Here is a 5,939-nt window from a genome sequence, read left to right as displayed (position 1 = left end):
TTCTATCTTCCCAACAATAGACCCCAATCCTAGGATTATCCGTACTAAGCCGTTTCAAGGTCTTCAAGTCTACTTGTTCGTATCCTTCGAATTCTAAAGTTGGTGGTCCTTCCTTTGCTGACATATCTGGGATTATGGTGTTTACTTCTAACCCCCATTTGTCTATCACATCAGGGTTTTCGACTTGTAAATACTGAGTTCCATTTCGATCCATGTACATTTTTCCTTGTTTGTTTACCCTAATATCTTCTTCAAACTCAATACCATGGTCATCAATGCGAATATCATACTCCTCATTAGGGTTCAAGTAAACCTGGCCTCCATGATGGCTAGTCTTGTAAAAAGATTGTATATGCCTATAGCGCACTGTCGTTCCGGTTTTTGAGTGAGTCGAGTAAGAAGACATTTCGGATGTTGAGTCTGAAAAAGTGTCTGAGACTTCTGCAAGAACTGTATGCAAGGAATTGCCTTGATTCACACTTTCTTGGGTACATACTCTACTGGAGGTTTCTCTGAGTATGCCCTGATTTCCTAGTACATGACTAGATCTAAGGTTCATATAGACTTATGAAGCCCTGGATAGAGTACTCACCTTTGGATTGACTTGTCGTCAATGTCCACTTGATTCAATTGCAACTTTCTGTCAAGCCACTAATTCCTCGTCTGCAACCTTATTCCTGTATAAATTTGATCAAGCTAGCTATTCTTCTATAAAGACAGTAGAGCTCTTGAGAACTCTCGTGAATGGTCTCTGTGTATCACTTCAAATCGAGTTATGGGAGTCAAAATTTGACTTTCATATTCGACTTTAGCAAAAATTCAAAGGTTTGATCTGCAACCTGTAAACTGAGTGTACATGTATCAATTTTGATCCGATTGAACCCCAAATTTCCCGGCGGCTTAATATTATGTTGGTCTAACACTGTCTAAGTCAAAATTGATGTCTCTAGATAGTAGAAGTAAATAATCACGATTATTTACTTTGTCAAATTTTTGCACTTTTTTGATGGGTTTGGCAGGTATACAACTTGTTAAAGTCTCTGGACAAGTTTTAACAAGTTTGGACAAAATCTGATCAAGTTTATCAAATGTTTTGTATCCGCAGACTCTCATTTCGAGAATCTAACTTAAGTCTCACTTTTGGGATCAAAATTTCACCAAAATGGATTTGTGAGGTCTACTTGATATGCTAGGCCTTGTGGTATACTCAAATTTGCAAAATCATCAAGTTTTAAAGCAAAATGTAAATAATCGTGATTATTTACTCCATCTATAATTTTGTAACTTTTTGCCCCAACTTTGACACAGATCTGTTAAGCACCTTAAGTTAAGATCACTAGCCAAGTTTCATCAAGTTTGGATAATTTTTGGTCAAATGGTCATCAATTATTTGTCCCCGCCGTAGACTAACTTTGCAATTTTAGTCACAATTTTCACTCCAGTGATCCAAACCTTACCGAATTTGGTTTGTGGGCTTATTACAACATGGGAAAACTAGTGGTATGTTGACTTGGTCAAAAAGGTTGAAAAAGTGGGTAGACGTAAATAATCGAGATTAATTGTATTTGACAAATTTTTGCAAATTTTTGGTCAACTGAGTATGTACACATGTTTATCACATCAACATAAGCCTATGAATCAATTTTCAACAAGTTTGGACAAATTTTTCCCAATTTACACTCAAGATTCAAAAAGTCAGTACAAACTTTAGTTTTTACCTAGTTTTTTGTCAGTTTAGTGATCCAAATCTCTTGGACCTTTACAAAAGTTGTTTGTACATGCAATGAGTCAATGGTAAGAACCTTAGTCAATTTAGAGCAGAAAGTTAATAATTGCCATTATTGACTTTAGGCTTGAAATAAGCACTTTTTTTGCAATTTTTTCAAAGAGAGTCTAATTTGAGCTATTTTAAGCCTATGAATCAAGTCAAAACTTAATTTGGCCTAAAATGTCAAGAACAAGTAAATAATTTGAGTTTTGGCCAACCATTGAAATTTTTACCTCGAAGTGTCTTTGAGCTTACCAATTGGTTCAGACAACTCTTAGGCTTACTCTCCAGCCGGATTGAGTGCTTTCGAGTCTTTTTGAGCTATTTCTAGTCGTAGACCTGAAATTCTGCAACTTTCAATAACAACTCACACTTGATTCTTTCAGAGAGAGCAATGTTCTGAAATCCACCTCGGATCCTACTTAACCTACTCCTAGATTCTCATGCAATGAAGTTGTGGAAAGTGTTCACAAACACTTGTTTTCTTGTTTTTTTATGGTTTCTTGAGCATTGATCTTAAAACTTGTCTTGCCTTTTAATCATTCTTCAAATTCTAATCTAAATCTACCATTACTAAAATCCTAAAGGCACTCAGTAAGTACAATTACTTCCAAGCTACCTCTACACATCAAAAGACGACAATCTTAAGCTATGCGATTTCTAATAGAAATTTTTGAGCTCTAGGCAAACCTAGAGGAAGTTAAAGGACAACTATACAAGACGCACTTGTTTTTTCCTAGTTTAGGTATCTTCATTCCCCGGAAACAGTGCCAAATGTGGGACGCATGTCTAACCTCACAATCCTATCTTATTGCAGTTAGCGAGAACCACAATTAATTTGTCAAACCATGGGACAAAGCTGACTCGACTAGTGCATAGAGGCTACAAGAGGTTGTCAATCTGTCGAAAAAGAACTAACAACTCACATCTAACTCAGGCTACACTCAAGTGACTGAAATCACCAAAAGCCAATCGCTCATCGACAAACAAATCACATCCGTTACAGTATCAAATGACATCCAAACGTAACAAAACTTCTAAGACAAGTTTATAAGACCTAGGCACACATGCTTATGGTCTCAAACCCCACTTTTAGGTCAAGTTCCAAAATCACAATTATTAACAGCAGTGGAATTTTGACCTAGTTGTTTTTGATCCAGAATGCATCTAAATGCTTAGCAATGATGCCCCAATATCCTGCCTATGCTTAGTTTTTGATTTGAACATATAAATTCCTAGTTATGATGAAATTAGGCTGCGGGTCGGCGACACCAAAAGCTACGAAATAATGTGAACTGCTTACGTGAATGCGTAGAGCTCTTACCAGTGGTTGCAATGCAACAAACACAATCGCAATGTGATAATTGGAGAGGGAGTAGAAAGCGCGACAAGGAGAGGAGTGAGCGCCGTTAGCTCACGCTGTGTATTTCTTATCCAAAAACTTCTAAAAAACTTACAAAAATTGGCTTTTATACCTTAGCCAAGGTTTTTGGGTGGTCAAAACTAATAATCTAGAGTTCTACCAAAGCTGAGAAATGACTGGCTGATACAATCTGGAAGCTTGTAGCCCCAGTTCATTAATTACAAAGTTTATCCAAGAAAATAGGAGTTACAATATTCCCGATTTAACAAAATAATAAATATTTTACAAAGAGAACTCCGAAAAATGGTGTCCGTGTTAGCTTGCTGCTAACAACCTCCTCTAAACAAGAGGGAAGTGGGGTTGAAGTCCTTCTTGAAGAGATGTGAGGCTCAAGGAAGAAGGAAAGGGATTTAGGATGAAGAGGAAGGAGAGAGGAGCTTCTTCACAAAACCCTCAAGGGTTTGGCCTTCAAGAGAGGGAGAGAACAAGAGCAAGCTTTAATGGAAACCTTGATTTAATTAAGCATAATCTAGCATGGCAAGTAGCTTAGCAATATGTGTAAAATTACAAAGGAGAGGGGGTGCTTATATAGGAAATGGTGGGTAAAATACTCAATTCCTATTGGGCCCCAATTCTCTTCTCAATTCCTATTGGACCCCAATTCTCTTCTCAATCTTATTAGACCCCAATTTCTTCTCATGTCCTATTGGACCCCAATTCTCTTCTAAATTCTTATTGGATCCCAATTTCTTCTCAATTTCTATTGGACCCCAATTCTCTTCTTAATTCTTATTGGACCCCAATTTCTTCTCAATTCCTATTGGACCCCAATTCTCTTCTCAATTCTTATAGGACCCCAATTTCTTTACAATTCCTATTGGATCCCAATTCTCTTCTCAATTCTTATTGGACCTCAATTTCTTCTCAATTCCCATCTCTTAACTTTATCTTCCAATCAAGTTAGTCCCTTTTTCTGCCAATTCTTGATCTAGATCAGTTCCCACACGGCTTTTGACGAAGAAGTATCAAAATTATCTTAATCTTTTTGGAAAAATGTAGGGATGATGTAATTTCTTATCCGAAATATCCTTGTCTTTTTATCCTGGAGTAATGTCTCATTGTCAGCATGACTTCTTTGTCGGTTTTGCTTTTTCTAAATTATTTTCTAGGTTGAAAAGTTCTGAATGGCTTTAGGGTTTAGGGAGGAACCTTACAAAATGTCACTTTGGGAGCCATTTGTTACTACAAAATAGACATTCAAAGAAATTACAATGATTTTGTTTGAACACTTCAACCATAACTCAAACCAAACACTCCCACTCAAGAAGACAAGTCAAATAAGTATCACCAGCCAATGTCACTTATAGATGCATCATGAATACAATATCTTTTTCTCAAATAGCATGCATGAATGCATGTATGATGTATAGCTAACTCGACTAGAATTAGGCTTTAGGCTATCCCCATCAGCTTAAGCATTGCCTCTGATACCACGTGAGAGATACTCCTCCCCGGGTGTCTATGCACAAAATATAAAATCTACACTTTTATACAATATACATCAGAGTTGCGGAAGCATTTGCACAGGGGAGGAGTTCTCAGCACCCAACCAAGCATGGAGTTTAGGCCATGAGCCGGGGACTGCATCCAGAGGTACCTAGCGACTAGTGCTACTCCTGAATGGGTTGTTATGAATGAAAGCGTACTCAAGAAAATATAACAACACCTGACCAAGCATGGAGTTTAGGCCATGATCCAGACTGCATCCAGAGGTACCTAGCGACTAGTGCTACCCCTGAATTGGTGTTATGAATGAAAGTGTACTCAAGAAAATATAACATTGTGGAAGGTGAATATATGTCTACACCGCGTTGGAGGAAGAGTGAGAGAGAGAATATAGTGGAGGGTGAAATAGAGTGCACAGAGACATGAGAAGATGACAACAAAGAATCTTTAAATTCCCATTTAAATAGACGAGGCAACCATGTATTAATGCAATGACAAAATCTGGGTATACCATAACATTGAAAAAAAAGAGTTTATGACAAAATAACTAGGAGAGCACTGGACCCGGTGTAGGGATCCACCCATCCACTTCCACTCTACTACGGACAGAGAGAATTTCACTTCACCCGGATCGAGCTAGAACACCTCCAACCTACTTGAGTCAAACATAGTCTGAGTTTGCTTCACCTTCCTCCATGAACCCGAGCTCTGAAAGGATCCCAAGTACCAGTAGGTGGTAGGGTATCAACACCAACCATACTAGTTTAGACGACATGCCTCTTCAATGCCCAACACCGGGTGTTTAGGAGAATCCAAGGCAAAATCCCTGATGCGTTAGCCATGTAGGTCATTCAACCTCCGATGGACTAACCGTGTAGATGAGCCTAGCAAAAGGAAGAAGAACTAGGCAACACCCCCGATCCAACAAAGCCCCAGGTCAACAACCCTTTAGTCTAAGGCTAAGCAATGTAGGTGATCCTAGTCTTGTAGCAATGTTTCCATGAGAAACATAACACATGAGTCCAATCAAAATAGCACTTCCCATATGCACAAACAATTTTTTGCAAGCAGTTAGACTGTATAGGGTCTCTACCCTTACACATTTTCCATAAACCATCTAAATTAATTCATGATTCAATCCCAAAATCATAAACCATAATCCAATCACATCACATGGACGAGCACTCCACCCAGTTGAGTGAGGCACGACCAATCCTGCATAACCACTTTAGAACATAGCATGGCTGCAAAAATTTTGGCTGCATAACCAAATCCAGGAAAAAAAACCATGAGCCACACCAG

The sequence above is a fragment of the Adiantum capillus-veneris genome, chromosome 11 (genome assembly GCF_014529385.1).
Source record: "Adiantum capillus-veneris isolate H3 chromosome 11, ASM1452938v2, whole genome shotgun sequence".
Taxonomy (NCBI): domain Eukaryota; kingdom Viridiplantae; phylum Streptophyta; class Polypodiopsida; order Polypodiales; family Pteridaceae; genus Adiantum; species Adiantum capillus-veneris.
The sequence above is the reverse complement of the archived record's forward strand: the minus strand, read 5'-3'. Positions refer to the sequence as shown.